General features: G+C 32.3%; 1 pseudogene; it reads right to left on the bottom strand.

The window, feature by feature from the left end:
* Positions 1-19,419: 19,419 nt before the first annotated feature.
* On the bottom strand, positions 19,420-19,516 carry LOC122095469 (annotated as a pseudogene).
* Between the last annotated feature and the right edge of the window lie 240 nt (positions 19,517-19,756).

Genomic DNA, 19,756 nt, shown 5'->3' on the forward strand with positions numbered 1-19,756 from the left:
CCTGCAACGCTGTTGCTGCTACCCAATTTCCTGCCACTGCAACTCAGCAATTACAGTCACAATTACCCTTTCCCTGGTACTCCTTTTCTCTGCTATACATTTTGATACCCATAACACCATGGTTCCAGCCACCTGATCCCTGACACCCCTGTCTCTGCTACCACATTCCCAAACAAAGCAAGGCAATAGTAGGCACAGACAGTCTACTTGGGTACCCCTCTTGCAGGCTAAATGGGACATTATTACTCAGGTATTTATCATGAGGGACTAACTAGTGGTGGAAAGAGAAGACGTTACTCAGAGGGTACTAAAATCTAAGGATATCAACTTATAACTTGTTACTAGGAAAATCAGGCCCTAAGGTGAAAGTTAATGAGAAAAGAAAATTAGACAAAAATATTGGGGATGATATAAATAAAAGTTTTAGCTTAATCTCTTCTACCAGTGATCTAAATGATTTTATGACATAGATATATAACTACTTTACATTTTAAAAAGTATATGAAGATACACATTTATGTGGTACTTATATTAATTTATAGAATTGTTGCATATGCTCAAGTTAATGATACTCAATAGTTTATGGGTTATGATATGCTCATGTGTCTGCCTTTGGCAATATGAACTGAGCTCTCTAACAATAAATGGAATTTCATTGTGAAATACTACAAGGATATTACTGAGGCTAATACCAAAATGAAAGCTGGAACAAGAAAAATGAACAAAGCTACAAGTTTGAAGGGAAGGGGTCAGTGGTAAGGGCTATGATAAAAGAGAAATTCTTCACCATGGAATCTTGGAAGAATACAATGTGTCTTGTTGACTTACTAGCTTTTCAAACATAGTTAGAAAGCAGAACATGATTTTTTATTCTTGTTTTTGGGACCTCTTTAATGAGTGGTGACACAAAAAATTATTGAAATGACTGAAAATCCACTGACATGAATTATTAGATTAACATTATACTCAAAGTTGCCTTGAGATGCAGGCAGGCTGGATTCCTTTCCAATTAAATTAATGGAATAAGCTTCCTTTTGAATGGTTGGACAGTCCAAGACACTCGTTCCAAACAAGAAAAGATACTGGAGAGGAAAAAAAGATGAAGGAGAGTCAAGGCTGCTGAAATTAGCATATTTCCCATTTGGATTTTAATGGGTTGTTTCTACAAAGAACTAGAATTTTATTTTAAGACAATAATTTCAAAATGGATGTGCTAAAGGATAGCTTCGAAATGTAATATATAATGCTGTTGGATTACTTGAAGACAAAGTTTACGGAAAACTTTAAATTCTAGAAAAACTGTAATGTACCAATAAATACCTAGAAGAAATATAATTTAAAAATTCACCTGTTCAAAGCAAATCCTGGAATGAAAGTCTGTGAATCACTTATCTCAAAACAGGAAGTGCGACTGTGGCTCAATTGGGAAAGGGCTCCCCTTGAGCTGAAGAACTCTGGGATATGTTAATTCTGAAGCCCTGAATTCAAAGGCCTTGATTGATAAAAAGAAATTTTAAAGAATTAAATCATTAGGGCTGGAAGAAGACTCAGTGTTAGAGTGATTGTCTTGCATGCATGAGGTCCTGGGTTCAATTCTTCAGCACCACATAAGCAGAAAAAACTAGAACAATAAAATTTTGTCTCAATAAAACCAAACAAGAAAGGAATAAAAAGTAAACCAGAAAGGAATACACAGTTGGAAATTTGGCTAATTTTGTCATTATGCTTTGAGAAGTCAAGTTTCCTATTGAAATGCTACTCATATATAATCCTCAGTTGTGTTTTAAATGTTGTCTTAATTTCAGAACATTTCTAGATGCAAAAGAGCTCATGATTCCCAACCAGAAATTTGAAAAAGTAAGTATCATTCTGTTAGAGTCCCAAGAAATGATGAACGATTACAAAAGTTTAAACCTGATGAAATAGGAACGTTCATTTAATGTAGGACTTTCTAGACCTGTCTAAATTAGAATTTAGATTTAAAATAGATATTTTTTGTGTATAATTTAATATTCTATAGGATACCACAAAATTCTTTTCAAGTAAAAGATTTAATTTACAAATTCCCTAATGAATCTGGTATTCTAATTATCTAGAATATTCTTTCAAGTGAGGTATAATAAGAACTTAGTTAATAGATAATTCCACCAGTTCATGTGTAAAATGATAATGTAAATAATCCAGACAAATTGTCAACAAATTGATGATATTAATTTATAAATATAGAAAAAGAGCCATCTTTTGAGACATAGGTGTAACGTGGTATGAAGAGAGTAATTGTGTGACATCTTTTTTTTTCTACCTATACATAACACAGGAAGAAATTTCCTTAATTATGTACCTCTGTATACAATGAGAAAAATGGTACAGTTGAGGTTTGTTTTTATTTTGTTTTTGTTGTTTGGTTTGTCCTAGGGCTTAACCTCTGGGCTTGGGCACTGTCCCTGAGCCTGTTTTTGCTCAAGGCTACTGCTCTACCACTTGAACCTCAGTGCCACTTGGGTCTGGCTTTTCATTATGAGTTTATTGGAGATAAGAATATAAGGAACCTTCTTGTCTAGATGGGCTTTCAAACATAATCTTCAAATCTTAGTATTTAGATATACAGATCTCCTATATATCTATGATAGATAAAATATATAATAAAAATATATATAATAAAAATAAAAATAAATAATATTTGCAAGTGTTCTGATCTCAAGAACACCACTGCGGGGAAAATGACGTAGCAAAGTTTAGTGTAGTATTCTTGACACAATAGGAAGGGCATCACATTAGCAGAAGTGCAATATTTTTTGACAATGGTAATAAAGTTGTCATGATTTGAATTTAAGGAATTTTTACGTGCACCTTACAAGTTGGAAATTGTTGAGCTAGGATGACTTTACGGCATAAAATGTTGGGATTGATTGCCATAGAAATAATAGCTTACTCTGATGAACTTATGTTTACTCTTAAGGAAATAATTATTATAGACTTCATAGTTTTAACCTCTACCAGAACGTGTCTTTATTTCTGTTGACTTTTAAATATGTAACGCCTCATTGGAAACTGCATCTATTGCTGAATTAATTAAAATGCAAACAGGTACTGTTTTGAATGTCTCTGGTATGGCATGTTCAGAATTTGAAAATGAGTAGTTAGTAGTCATAGAATGTTGAGGAACAGATATATTCTGTCCTCTTAACAATTAGTCAGCTTTCAAAGTTAGGAGTTTCCATAGAATTGAACTGATTTTTGTTTTAGTATGAGACAATACTAAAATGATGTTTTTTTCAAAATAATGGCAATTATATTCTGAAAATATTGTATAATTTCATAACATTCCAGTTGATGTCCCTCTGATAAAGAAAGAGGTCATTCAAATTAGCAGGCAAAATGTTCATTTTTTTAAAAGGTAATACACATAGAATAATATTTACTGTACCAATACAGTGAAATTATATTTTATGTAGCTCATTTTTAACTTAATTTTTTAGTCAAGCTGATATATAGAAGGGGTTGCAGTAATTGTTAGGTAGTGGATACATAACATGTTAAAAATTTTACCCCCTCCTTCATTTTTCTCACACTTTTCCTTCACCTCAATACTCCTGACAAGTTGTAATGTAAATTTCTAACATGTTGTTTGTGAGTATTGCCATTGCATTGGTTTGCCTTTTGTCCTTTGTCTTGCCATTTTATTGTTCTGCTTCCCTTGCCAAATGAAGATAAATGTATATACAATACACAGGATACTGAAATCGAATACAACAGTGCACAAACCATAGGGGAAAACACAAAAGAAAAAAGAAATCACATAGTACATTAAAAACAACAACCACAAAGAAAAACATCTGTTTTCATATCCAGGAGTTTAGTTTGCTCAACATCATTTTATGCGGTCATTCATAGATAGCTATTGAGCCATTTTTCTCATCTGCTAGGACTATCCTAGATATTTCCTAGTTATTACAAATGGGGGAAACCATGGAATCTGTTTCTTTGTGTCTTGCTTATTTTTCTTAGTAGGATTTTTCCAAGTCTTTCCATTTCCTTATGAATTGGAAGTATAGAATTCCTCTGTACATATATAAACCACATTTTGTCAATTCGTTTATCTACTGAGTGGTATTTTGGTTTAAAATATGATTGCATGTAAGTATCACTTAAGGACATTCAAAAATGAGAGATGCCAACTCACCAGATATACTAATATCATGATTTCCAAGAAAGGTAGTATTTTATGGTGGTACAAGTGTTGAAATATCTGGATGAGTCTAATATATATCTTGCACTGAATTAGACAGGAAGTTATCCAATATCATATAGGATTAAAATGGTAGTGACAAAATATTTCCCTTGAGAAAGATATAGGAGGCTGCCAAACATAAGAAGTAGTTCAGATAATTTTGAAGAATTTAGAAATGCAAGCTCAATTATATCTCTTTAAATAATAATTATGTAAGTGGAAGGGCAAAAAAAAGGTAAGAGAAAAAATAACTGACAGGAGATCATTGTCCCAAGTTAGAGTATAAAAAGACATAATCTATAATTTCCAAGTTAAAGAGAGACCAATATAATATGTCCCACTTAATTTAGGTACATGCAAAATATTTACTTGGCTTTTCCCTACTTAAATGCTCCAAAATAAATGAAAACTTACAAGAAAATTTATGTGATTGCCATTGCTTCAAATTGAACACTAACTTGAACACTAACAGCCCTCTTTTTCTCACTTTGCACTTGGAAAATAGTCCCTAAGTTGATGATGTTGTGGCTGATTACAGTCAGATTTAGGGGCTTCTACTTGTACAATTATCCCAGAATGGTTTAAAACAGTTTTCTCCCAAGATATCCAACTACATTTTCTGAAACTGTACTTTGAACACACCCTCACACCTGAGCACATTATTTGAAATTATACTTCAGCTTTTCTTGGCACATTCTACTTTGTGTCTTTGTCTTCTTTGCACATTCCTTTTGAGTTCATATTTGCTCTATTTCCGTTTCATCTGTACAAACTGCTAAGAACATTGTTCAACTACCACTTCTTGTTTGCACACACCCAGTCTATGTATGAAAGTACTTTGTCCATGTTAAGCAATAGAGTAATACTCACTCTCTGAGGAGAAAAGTTCCACAATATAACCCTATGCTCACATTAGAGCATGTAGAATTTAAAGCATTTTGAGAGAACAGTGATATTAGAATTGAAAGGCTCCTTAGGGAAATGTTCTTGGAGCTCATTAGTTTACGCAGGAGAAATGTAAATATCCACAAAATCCGGAGCTAATTAGTAAGTATCCAAATTAACATTAGATTCTAGATGTTGTGTTAATACAAGTCACGATTGTATTATTGTTACATCTGTAACCTTCACAACCTGACAATGCGTATGAGAAAATGAAAGAAAGGCATTAAAGCAAAATGTCTTATCTTTTTAAGCATTTAATCCTAGCGGTGAGAGTAATGTCTGAATTTTTCCATTCAATAAAAGCTTGAAGTTTATAAGAACATTTTTCTACATATAAGAATTTGTGTCGGTTGATTGACAGGATTATTTCAGCATGGAGATATACCTAAGAAGAATTAGATTTCAATAGAGTATTTGGCAATTATGATTTGTTAATGTCTATTGAGGCATTTTCTGTTCTAAAGAAGAATCAATTCAAGGAGTCTTCAGTCACTTCAGTAAAACTGTATGTTTAATTTAATACTTGGTGTTACTTGTCCTACATTTATAATGAGTAGGCTGATAAGATATCCAAACATATCTAAATATATTTCAATAAAATCTCAAACTGATATGGATAGATAGGTCACTAATTGGAACTGTAGGACAAATTAGGCTTTTCTGTGCTGTAGTTCAATCTATAATCTCCTGGCTAAATAAAGTTTCCAAAAATATTCACAGAATACCACTAAGAAAAGTTCATGACAGTTATATCTGTATAATATTTCTAAGGTCAGGATTAAAGCATTTGTTCCCAACATTTAGAATCAACAGGATCTGTTGAATTAATGGATCCAGAATTTTATGTTTTCACATTCATATCTCAACATTTTATCAATATGACTCTAACCAAAACACTGTTCTTATTGAACTTGTCTATGTCCTTTTACTTTTCAAATCCAAATAATAGATTTCCTTCAATATCTTCCTGAAAATTCTTTCCTTCCTTTTCTTCTGAAAATCTGTGTTTATTACATTTTTGTTTCCTTATTTATCTCTTTCCTCCAATCTTGTCCACACTGGTACTCACATTGTTCACACTTTTGTCAGAACTTTCCTTTTCCTCATCCCTTTAATAATGTCCCTGAATTTATTATTATTTTTCATATTCATGGTCGTGAATATTTTGATGATGTCCAAATAGACCTATCTTTAAATCTGTTTAGCATAAACCTTAGAACTATCAGAGAGTTTTTTCCTCTAAATCCATCTTTTCCACCTGTAGTCCTTATCACCAAGAATGTAACTAACACAGTTAGGAGACAGAGATTTGGAAACACTTTAGATTTCCTCTTACCCTACCTCCATCCATTAGATAAGATGAATGATCAAGATTTTCTCAGTTTCTGTCATAATGTAATTTCTATGTACTCCTTTTCATGTCCCTGACTCAAGCTTATTGCAAATACTCATTACCAGCCACTTGGTCCTAAAACAACTGTTTACAAAGTATGCATTTCTCCCCATAGTCTTTTCATATTGTTCCTCTCTATCACCCAATGACTCTCCTTGTAAGCACACAGAGTGAACAACTCAGACAAAAATTCTACTATCATTATTTACTCACAACAATGACTGGTTTTCTTACATTTCTCATCTGTAAATGGATGTAATTTACCAGAAATATTGAAGAATATATTTGTTGAATTCTAAAACAAGGAAAAAGAAAAATGAAGAGTCCTTACATTTTCTAACTTAGATTTCAAATAAGGAAATAGTCAAATTCAGTTTGTTGGTATAAAGTCAGAAATAGTTTCATCCTGAAATAAAACTTAATTTTAACTCCTGGCTCTACAGCCTGTGTCCTTATAGTGAAACTGAAGATGTGTAAATAGTATTATATAAATTGAGTCATGTATTTACAGCTGTACTGAAGAACATACATTTAATATATCATTGGAAAACATTGGTTATTGAATGGTATCTATATGAGAATGTTATTTGAACTAATCACACAAAGTTGGAACCTACATCTTAGTCCATCAAAATGTGGAACTAAACGATTTTATTTATAAGAAAATAATACTACCAAGAAAGGTGAATATACATTAGAAAGACTGCTGGAATAACATTAGGGATTTTACTGTCTCTACCTGTTTATGTGATTGTATTTCTTCATATTCAAACTCTCCTCTTGTTATTCTGTTTTTTGTTTTGTTTTGTTTTTGGTTCGTCATGGGGCCTGGACTCTGGACCTGGCACTTTCCCTCAACTCTTCAGCTCAATGCACTCTACCACTTGAGCCACAGTGCCACTTCCTCCTTTTTCTGCTTATGTGGTGCTGAGGAATCAAACCCCGAGCCTCATGTAGGCAAGCCAAGCAATCTGCCACTGAGAGGCCTTCTTAGCCCTCCTCCTGTTATTTATATTTTTTTGGGGGGTCCAGTCGTAGGCCTGAACTCTGGGCCTAGGTTCTGTCCCTCAGCTCTTCAGCTCGAGGCTAACTCTCTACCACTTGAGCCACAGCGCCACTGCCAGCTTTTTTTTTTTTTTTGCTTATGTAGTGCTGAGGAATAGAACCCAGGGCTTCATGCATGCAAGGCAAGAACTCTACCACTGAGCCACCTTCTCAGCCCCTCCTGTTATTCTTATTGTATGAAATCCAAAACTGGTTATAACTATGCATTCAATGTGGGAAATCCAGCTTCAAAGATATCTAAGTTTTTTTTTTTCCTTTTCAATCACAATATCGTCATTATCAGGCTACACTGTAGTCATCATCCTCTCCATCAAAATTATTATTAGCATTGTAAGTGCTAATTATTGAACGTTGGATATGTGACTATTATTTTATTTCCATTTGTCTTTTGATTAATAATTTTAATGTTACCACTGTGCATGCATCCATATTGAGATTTTGAACAAATAAACAAAAAAACTAAACCATATCAGGTAGCTTGACTATGTGCTTATAACAAATTATGGAATAGATTTTTTGAAGCATTGCAAATTCCTAATCAGTATGAATTAACTTACTCTCTCCCCCTAACTTTAATCAAATATTTAAGAGTTTGGGCAGAACCTTTTCAAGTAATATGCTGTAATATTAGTACAATATCATGTGTATATCTAAAATTCCCTGAAAGTAATAAACTCTACTTTCTATTTAAATATTAGTTATTTTATTCTAGGAAACTTTTAGAAAAATAGTCTGTATATCTTTGAAATGAAAAAGGTCAAAAATAGTAGCATAAATGTTTTAAAGGGAGTCTGTCTTTCTCTCTCTCTCTCTCTCACTATATATATATATATATATATATATATATATATATATATATATATATATAAATATATATATATATATATATATATCTGTCCTCTGTCTATATATATAAATGTTATGTGTAGAATAGTACATTTTTAGAGATTATTTGTTTTCAGAAATATATACATATATCTAAATTTATGTGTAGAATGATATACATTATACTGAAACAAGCTTCTTAAAACATAATTTTAAAAAACTCATGAAACCAAGAGCCAGTAAGAGCTATTCTGGGTGCTGAGATCTAAGAATTGTTTTCGAAACTAGCACAGACAGAAAAGTACTTCTAAGATTCTTAACCTCCAATTAACCACTAAAAAAAACACCCACAACAACCAAATGTATCACATTAATTTCACAAAAGCTTCTTTTAACTGCTGTGAACATTTCTTAGAAACATGACTACATGCCCCTGGACAATGTTAAGTGAAAGTATAGAATATTTACATCTATGTTAAAGACGTGACTATTTAGATTGTTTAAGATATTTATGTAATGGTTAGAAGTTAAGAATAATGGTAGGTAGCTAATATATTTGGGCTGTTTTTTTTATTCTATTTTACAATAGTAATAAATGATATTTATAATGATTACATAAAATTACTCTTGCTTGGTATTTGAATTATCATAAGTGATAAATATTTTTAAAAGATTTCCAAAGCAAAGGAGTATCAATTCTTTTGTAATTTCAAAATAATTAAGAAAATGATTTCATGGCTTTTTCACTCTAAGTCTATATTTGTTTTCTTGTCCTATTTTCATATGTTAGAAGAAATTAAAATTCCAAAAATTTAATGGATATTGGCATTCAGGAACATCTTCACATACACTAATATTGGAGTCCCGTAAGTGGAATTGTTTTATTTCATTTGTTACTCGCAAATAAATCAAGATGATTGTGTATTTTGTTCTTTTCACTGCTTTTGGCTCTTATCTTGAGAATACATTTTTCCTAGCAAAGTAGAGATAAGCAATTGGATTGAGTAAGTAACATATGACTTTCATAAAATGCAGATGTATAGATTTGTGTCTTCTGTCATTTGCTAAAAAGTTTCTTCCAGAAAAGTTTCTCAATTACTTAGAAGTTTTTCCCCTTCCCCTCCACAAATTATACTGACATCAAATACAGTGAAAGCAGGAGTTATACTGTGGGGGAGGGACATACAAAGCAACAAAGACATAATCTTATAAATGTGTAAGAAACGATCGCATGAAAGAAAAAAAAAACATTTGAATACATATCTTAGGTTTCATTTCCCTAACATCATCTTATCTGACCTTTTCTGCTTGACTCAGACATATACTAGATATTGCAAATAAGGGAAAGCATGGGGGAAAAATAGGGATACAGGTGGACACATTGCAGCAATGAGATGTACAAGTCGTTATGTCAAAAAAGGAACTTTACAACTTTGGTGGGGGGGGGGGGTGGGTAGCGGGGAGGATTGGGTGGGGACCCGGGGGAGGTTGGGAAGGGTTGGGAAGGGGAAACAAAGGAGGAGGCTACAATGTTTGATAAGAAATGTACTCATTATCTTGCCCATGTTATTGTAACCCCTCTGTACATTATTTTCACAATAAAAAAATAAAAATAATAAAAAATACTTAGAAGTGATGCATAATTCCTAGGTATTCCAGTTATCACATATACTTTTGGATTGAGTTATCTCTGTATAAACTCAAACGGACAAAATACCCTCAAAATAAACAGAAATCACATCTTTGTTTTAAATGCAGTAGTTTACAAAGAGGTTTTAGCCAACACCAAAATCATTTTTTTAGCTATTCTACATTTTGTGTGAAGAAGTTTTAACAATAGTTTATTTTTCTTGACATGCAATTCACTGGCAATATATTATCTCCTTTTATTGTATACATTTTAGTACTTTGGAAGTGAATTGTACCTTCATAGGTTTTCAAAGCCTAATTTTCACAAACTTGCATTTCTTCAAAGAGAAATGCTGTAAATTTTAGAACAGACATTAAAATAGGTATAAAATTCAGTAACAGGAATTTGTCCAGCATACGTCCTCTATAGTGTGTCTTTTCAAAATTTGTTTTTGGGGATCATTTCCAGGGTCTCACACATACTATTCAAGTTCACTGTCAATTAACTGCGTTCTCTGTCCAAAAAAGTTTTTTACTTCTGTTGAATACATTCATAGAAGTGTAATGCCTGGATCCTGTACAAATCTCTTTCACCTTTTGAAGACTTGAAAACTTGTTTGCTAAAATGATTGCAGTATTATACAAATCAATTACTATGAGAAGTATATCAATTTCTTCACAAATGTATTACTATATTTTGCGTCCTCTTTTTATATTATGGTCATACTAGTGTATTTTCTTTTTATTATTTCTTAGACACTAAAGAGGAGTTTATTTAATATGCTCCTCCTATTGACTATTAATTTACATATGTTATTTAAAGAAATATCCTATTCAGGAAAAAAATTTATATAGAATTAGAAGATATAAAAATACTTAAGTTTCAGAATCATTGTAGCATTAACATTGTAGCATTAAAAAATATGTGCCCTCTATCTGTTGGATATGGTTTCATTTCTGTTATACTGGCCTTTGAATTATGAAAGGTTATCACTTGATATAATCCAGTTCTTGATTTTCTTTAGCCACTAATGTTTTCCATGTCAAATTTTTAGAAACCTTTACTGATCCAATGTCATGAATTTTTACATTTATGTTTTATAGGTTTCTACATCTCACATTTATTTTGATAATCATTCTTTATAAGGTTTGAGGTAGGCAAGGTGCCTGTGGCTTATGCCTGTAATCCTAGCTACTCAGGAGGCTGAGATTTGAGGATCATGGTTTAAAGCCAGCCTGGGCAGGAATGTCCATGAGACTCTTATCTCCAATAAACCACTATAAAACCGGAAGTTTTGCTGTTGCTCAAGCGGTAGAGTACTCACCTTGAGCTGAAGAGCACATGGACAGCGCCCATGCCCAGAGCCCACGACCAACATACAAACAAACAAACAAAAGATTGAGGTAGTAGTCTAAGATCATTCTTTAAATCTAGAGAGGCAATTGTGCCAATACAACCATTTAAGATTCTGTTTTTATTTCATAAAGTCATAGCATCCTTTTCAAAACCTGTGGACCATAAGACTAAGAATTTATTTTTGAAAAATCTGTTATCTTCTTCTATGTGTCTGTTCTTAAAGTAGAACTATGTTATCTTCACTAAACATGGTAATAGGATTCAAAGCTAGTATGAAGGTTCAAGCTACACCATTTTACAAGATTGTTCTGATGACCTGTATTCCTTGAATTTACATACGAGATTATTGAGCAGGTGGACCAATACTCTCCAGAGATATCTAGATGTTTGATAGTCACTCATATTTCGCACATTGTGAAAACACAAACCCCTGATATTATATATAGAGAAATGTCTTTAGAGATTGCTCAAAGCAACTAAAATTAATTTAGGAATGAGGTAAGATTTAGATAACATTATAGCATAATAAAGTTGAATGATAACGACTTCAGCTGTACTACAGAAAAGAGAGAGAAGGGAAGAATGGTGGGCCACATAGGAGCTGTATGTCATTGGTATTGTTTCAAAAAGCAGAAAGACTTCAGAGAAGAGAAGGAGAAAAATAAAGTGTCCTGAATCTAGTTTCTTTTTAATCCACCTGATAGTTTGAACTGAAAGTCAGATAACATGGAAAAAATAAAATAGAAAATAAAGCATTGTATAGAGCTTTTACAATGTAAAAAAGTTGTAATAGGAATATAATTAATTTCATAAGGAATAAGAGAAAGAATAACAATAACAATTGCTAACTTGGATAGATGATGGATCACATTTTATCATATATAATTTTGAAAAAGCATACTAGGAATGAAAATTTAAAAGTCATAACTTAAAACACAATTTGTATTATAACTAGACAGTACAGTTCAGTGGTAAAACATTGGCCTCACATATGTGAAGCAATTGTTTGATCTCCCAAGCATTTCAAAGTACACACACAAATAACCCAAATAAACACACACACACACACCACATACACACATTTGGAATATTGTTATTAACATATTAAACAGAAGAAATAATCACAAACAATAAAAGTATTTTAATATATGAAATCATAATATTGCTCATACTATTTAAAAGTTTATTAGAAATAAAATAGTCACAAGATACTGCGATTCTTATACATTAAGTAAATTGATTATTAAATAATAAAGGTCATGTGAAATTTTTCAAAAAAGATTTAAAAAATAAACATTTTGAAACATGTATCCTTTTATTTTGACAAAAGATTGATGTTATTGGTGTTTTAACTCAAGATTTAGAATATGGTAACCTGGTCCTCTATATCTTGCTAAGGATGGCTATATCTCTAATCATTTCACTCTGGAAATTTTATGATAAGGTCTAATAGTTTCCCGGTCTCTCCCGAATTACAAACCCTATTTACATTTCCCACCATAGTTAAAAAATGGAAACTACAAATCATTATGCCCAGCTCAAACAGTTTTTTTTAAATTCAAGTACAAATATTTCCAAAAAGTTACCATGTAATGAAGCCTTTTTTAATAATGTATGTGATTCTTGAAAATACAGTATTTGTTACCTGCACAAATATGTTTAGAACTATAAGAAAATAAATTTATTTAAATTCACCAACCGTATAAAATTTAAGAAAATAATTTTAAATATTCACATTTTAACTATTTTGAAAGCAAAATATATGTCTGAATGATTTACATGTGTTAAAATTATGCAAAACTAAATTAACTAATCCTACATCTCTGAAAAAAGAATTACTATAAGGAAACAAAACGAAATAAGTTCAAAATTTGAAATTTAGAAAATAAAATGAAGTGTACTCTTTAGTTGACCTAAGTAATTGTAAGCCCTCTGTATATCAATTTTATAATAAAAAATGCATGAACAAAGAAAGAAAAGTACCCATTGGACAATAGCAACAGGAAAAGCATCAGTAGTTTTTTTTTTGAGTGTGCAAAAATATCAATGGAAGAGATAACAATGTTCCTTCCATAATAAATGTACTCATTACCTTATTTATATAAACAGAAAAAAAAAAAGCTGGAAGTGGCACTGTGGCTCAAGTGGTCGAGTGCTAGTTTTGAACTAGCCTTGAGGAACAGCGCCCAGGCCCAGAGTTCAGGTCCCACGACCAGAACCCCACCAAAACAAAAAAAAAAAAAACAAAAAAAAAACCAGAATTACTAGAAACCATTAGTGAAAAACTTTTTTAAAAACTGCCCTAAGTACCCAAGTAATATAATTTGATGATACTATTTAAATACTTCAAATTCAACAGAGAAACCAAAAGTTTAAAAACTGTTACAAAGTAAAGTAATAATCAGAATATATTACTACTAATAATAATCATAAGATAAATTTATAGTGGTAATCAAATATGTAAGAAATGAGGCAATTTGCCATTCATTGGCACTTAATAAGTGAGAAAGAATTTTCTAGGTCTTTTTAAATATATAATAAGTTTAATGAAGAAACTATTCTGTCACATCACATGATAATTAGATGAACCTGATATTAGAACAAAGAGCAGATTGTACTAAGTTTTTGTATGTTAAAGTATATACTTATTTTGGTTGTGGGAAAGTGTTTTCAACTTGTGGTATTGTTTTTGTTAGACTGGTGTCATATCAGTGGTTAATTTTAGGATAGGGGTTCCCTTTCCACAAGAACATGCACCTGATCTTTCTTTTTAGCCTTACCATTATCAATGGCATAAGAGTTGCACACCAACTTGTCTAGCTTCCTACCTTGGCTGGCCTGGATTCTGCAGTCCATCCATTCTTAACCTGTAGATAGTGCAGGATGGTGGAAATGATCCGATGTACCCGCTATAGATTGAGAAGAAAGTCCACTAAACTTTTGGCCTGGATTCTGTTGTCAAGCTTCCTCAGTAGTTAAGAGTTTAGATGGGAGCTTCTGATGCCAAGCAGTAAGAGTATTTCTTAAAGCAACTAGACATATATATGACTTAGGAATGTGAACACCTCAGGACAAGAATAAAAGAGCAGTGAAGCGTAGAGGATAGGCCCAATTTTAACTAGCTACTTGGAGGATGAATAAGTTTAGCTAGCTGTTCTGGAGGATGAGATATGAAGACCAATATTCAAAGCCAGTCCAATCATGAATATACATGTGATTATCTCCAAAAAAACAGAAGTAGAACAATGACTCAAGTGGTAAACCACTATCTTGGTCACAGAAGCTTAAGGATGATGAAAGAATGAATGAGCACTAGCACATGTGCATGTGTGTATACACATGCATGTGTACACACACACACACACACACACAAGTATTTAATATGAATTTCTTTTTTTACCTTGCTCTACTCTATTTCCCTGTATTAGTTTACAAATTAACAAAATCAACTAAGCAGCTATTTACATACAACTCATCATGTTTAAAGTCAACTCTTCTTTTAGAAGCATGCTTTTATTTGACTCAAATGTAAACTACTTAGGAGTTTGATTCTTCTCCCTCAATTCTGTAGAATTAGATGATTGTTTAGCTTCTTCCAAGCAATATAATTTTGTGGAATCCTGCATCAAGCAACGTATTTCTTTCACTAGAAGGGAAGCCTCTGTCAAACAATTAATAATAGGTTTTTCTTCTCTTTCCTTGCAGCAGTAGTTTTATTATCTTCATATATGTCATGATCTGTCTGTGTATGACAAAGACTACTGTGAAAATAAAAAGACCCTTCGCAGTACTTATCATTTATATACCATCAATAGATATGAAGGTGCTTAAATATTACTGAAATTGCTTTGGAACAAATCATGTTCACTTTGACTATCGTGAAAAAGAAGAATTGTTTTCTCAGCACTTTAGGTAAGAACTTGATTGAAAGAAATAAAAGTAAAAGTGAGGGACAACTCAACACATACATTCAAATGAAACAAAACAACCTAAGAAAACAAATTAATTCAGCACTCAAGAACCTGCAGGAAATGCAAAGACTTAAAAAAATATCAGCTATGACAAGCTTATGAAAATCCTGACTACATGGGAGTCTCCTGTTGTGAGGATAGAGGTTAAAGCCCAGACTGGACAGAAATATCTGTACACAATGCCATGCACCTATTATTCTAAATTCCAGGAAGAATAACATAACATGGACTGAGCCCAAGGTCATATACAAGTATCTGAAAAATAATCAGGATTATTTAGGGCTGGGACATGACAAAGTGGTAAAAACAACCATTTAGGGGGCACACGACACTCAATTCAAACTCTAATATTTGGGTATTAAAGTAAAAAGCTATGAATTTAAACAATTGGAATAATTGTAAGATTTGAGTATTTTAGTGGAAAAATGCATGAGAGAGATAGAATGAACCCATGGTGCAATACTTTCAACTTAAGTGAAAATGTTTTATGGTACTTCAGACAAAACAGTTACCTTGCAAATGAGCATGGTTTTGCATTTTGGTGATGGAAATACTTTACTTACACAGATGTAAATTAAATAGATTTTATTTGGGTAGATTGTACTTCTTGAACTAAGAGCCTGGATGATGTCCCTGAGATTTTTCTCTCAAGGCTACTACTCTATCACTTTGAGCCACAGTTCCAATTCTGATTTTCTGTTGGCTGTTTGGTGATAAGAGGCTCCTGGACATTCTTTCCCAGGATGGCTTCAAACCATGATCGTCAGATCTCAGCCTCCCGACTAACCAGGATTCCAGGCAATAGCCACTGATAGTTTTAATAATTTAGTAAATTGTACAGTTACTGTAGTTATTCATTATCATTATAACCTGTGTAATATATGTGTGTATGTATATATCAATGCATACGGGTAGAAATATTTTAACATATTTTTGTATCTACAGTAGATTTATGAAATCATCCATTATAAAATAAAATGGAAACAAAAGTTAATAAGGATCAAAACAAAGGAAATTATCACATATTTCTTGTTGTTGAATGGAATACGAATTGCGAGAATCCGTTTGGGAAAACCATCTCTACATTAACAAAATGGATAAGAGCTATTGATTCCAATCCATCTATTTGCCCATGTGGTGCAACCTCACACATGAGTGTCAAAATCAAAAAACACTTTTTGCCTTTGCTTTCAACTCACCTGTTATAATTTACGGATTAGATGAAGTAATCAAATAAAGATTAAAATAATGTTATGTGAGGGTATGAATAAGACCTGAAAATGGTTTTAAATATTATAATAGCTAATTAAATTGCATATTTCTTACTTTTACTCTGTCATGTCCCTCATTCCCACATTAGGAAAGTATATAGAAGGTTTTCACTGAATTATATGTACAATTATGAAAAAAATGTATTGAAAAAATATAGGCACAGTGTGGTTTTAGCTTATTGAGACCTGTAGGTGGAATTGTGTTCTTGAGGACTTGCAATACATTGTGCTGAAGATGAAGGCAGGGATGTGCTTATTCTGGAAAACTGGTTAGGGGATTCCTCCCATAAAGGTAGTGATGAATTCTTCCAAAAGGTTACAGTAAAATCACTTTCACAACCATGTTCACTGCTGCACTATTCACTGTAGCCAAGTTACGGAAACAGCCCAGATGTCCTTTGGAGGAATGATGGTTGGAGAAAGTGTGCCACATATACACAATTGGATTGCATCCATCCATTTTGACGACTGTTACATTATTTGTAAAGAAATGAATAGATCTAAAAATATATTAAGTGAACAAAGTCAGAGCCAGACACACAAAGGACCCATGTTCGGTCTCATATTTAGAAGCTAGAAATTTATACAAGTTTACACAAAAATATTAACCAAAGCATGCTATTTGCAGAGGAGTATTTCAAAGGTGTAATTTCTTATAAAATTGAACTTTACTCAAACAAAATGAATACCAGGAAACTATCACTTGGAAGATGTGAGTGGAAGTCAAAAGGAAGAAATAAAGAGAGTTATGGAGGAAGAGAGTGAAGGTATAATATTCAATGCAGATGTATGAAACTAGAAAAAATTAAAGTGGGGTGAGGTTTGGAAGGGTGTGGAAAAGTTATATAAAGATCCATTATATTAAAAAAACTGATTTGTTGAATGGAAATACCCTTGTACAAGTATTTAAGATAATGAAAATATAATTAAAAAATGGTGACATCTGATCTTAAACTCTATTTCCATTTCTTTTAAAAATAAAATTATTTGCTCTATAATTTGATCAGAGGGATGGATTTTGTGGCTAGCTAAATCATTGCACATCTGTCTCTCTCCCTCTTATGGTTTTCATAGGTAATATGATTGCTCCATAATTATCCTAATTTATTTTGCTTTTATATTTTTTAGTTGCATCATTTCACTTTCTACTCTGTCATTTCCCAATTCATTTACATATAAGACATTATTTCCTATTTTCTCATTTCTAGAATAAGCTGCCCATGAAGACACCACTGGTCCTCATTTTCAGTCTGTCCCTTTGAATACGGAGGAAAATCTTTCCTCTGCTCTCTACCAAATCCCTACTCTCCAGTTAGAATAATTTAGAATAGTAAAAATGAAAAAAAGAGAAAATAAATAATAGTGAAAAAATGATGCAGAAAATTCACCGGATTTTTCTGACTAATTCATGCAATGTGAACTATTGGGGAAATACATGGACAGCTCATCCTCACTGGCACTCAAATTCTCTGGTTAGGCAATTCTGATGAAATTGAGGAACAAGAGGAAAAAGGGAGAAATGTTATCAATTGCAAGAAAAAAAATGGTGAAGGATTCAAGCAAATTTCTTCTTTGCTGAAAATAATCGCCTTACTACAGTGCAGAGACTACTTTCCAGAAAGGTCACTCATGTGAGTACCAGGGATAACGATGTGTATACCCCTCTTCATCGAGAAACCTACAGTGGACACTTAGACATTGTCCATGAGTTGGTGGCTCAAAGCGGATATTCATGTAATAACTGTGAATGGCTGGACACCCCTGCACAGTACTTATACATGGAATATTACCAGAGTGGCTTCTTTATTTCATCATGATGCAGACACCAATGGCCAAACTAAAGGCCTCTTGATCCCCTTGTATCTTGCTGCTGGGAATAGATATAGCAAAGATACGCTGGATCTCCTTCTATTTAACCATTATAACAAACCAGATCTGAAGCACAACTTGGAAGAAACTGCATTTGATCTTGCCAAGAGGATAAGTATGTATCACTATCTTTTTGAAGTTCTGGAAGGCCGTACAAATTGTTCTCCTAAGTCCTAATGGCTTGGGTAAGTTTCTTAAATTTCAAAATTGCCAGTCCGTCCCATCTGTTCATACAAAATATTTTCACAATACAAAGCAACAGCAATATCTTACTTTAAAAATTCATGGATTCCATGGTATTCTTCCAAGTGAATTGCCTGACTTTGATGTCAAAATATATTCGAGTTGTTTGTATACATCAATAATGATTTCTATAGAGTTTGTGATTTTTTAAATCAGAAATAATTTTAACTTATCTGTTAAAATGAGTAGTAGAGAAACTAAAGATATTTCTGGTGCTTGTCTGAAAAAAGTATATTTTAAAATATTTAATATTCTGTTTGTATAATGTCCATAATCTATTTCTTTCTCTCCTAGATAAAATAGTTTGAATTCGACATTGTTTTATAATATATAGTTTCATTAATAAATGTGTCCTTTTAGATTGCTTTCCATATGGAAACAGTTCAAGATTCCTTTAATTCCTAGGTCCTTATAGAATTTTATTTCTTTGGGATAAAATGACAATGTTTTATAAAGTTTTATAAAGTTTATGTTATGTAAAGGCTTTTCTAAAAAGGTGAAGATTGAATATGCTGATGACAAAATAACTGTTATTTCTACTATTTACATGTATTATTACACTTGTATATTTGTAATCAACTTTTTAATAACGGTTTTTCATTTCTTGCATCTGAAGAATGAAAAATATGTAATACTTCACAAATTTTCATATCTTCCTTGTGCAAAAGCAATGTTAATCTCTGTATTGTAATTCAGGTAGACGAGCTGCTGAAGCATGTAGTATCCTGTAAATTTAAGTAGTTAATGATGCAATCTTAAGACAGGCATATATTCTAGATTACCTATTTGTAACAAGGAAACCTTATTGTTCCCATATTTGCTATTCATCTTATTTCTGTAAAATTCTGTGTATGGTGGAAAAAACTTATATTGTGTGTTCGATTGCTCACATTTGCAATTTTTGTCAATAACTATTTTAAGTCTTTTTCATTTGAAATTTGATCATACTTTGAAGCC

This window comes from Dipodomys spectabilis, unplaced genomic scaffold (genome assembly GCF_019054845.1).
Source record: "Dipodomys spectabilis isolate Male_0828 unplaced genomic scaffold, ASM1905484v1 ptg000351l, whole genome shotgun sequence".
Taxonomy (NCBI): Eukaryota; Metazoa; Chordata; class Mammalia; order Rodentia; family Heteromyidae; genus Dipodomys; species Dipodomys spectabilis.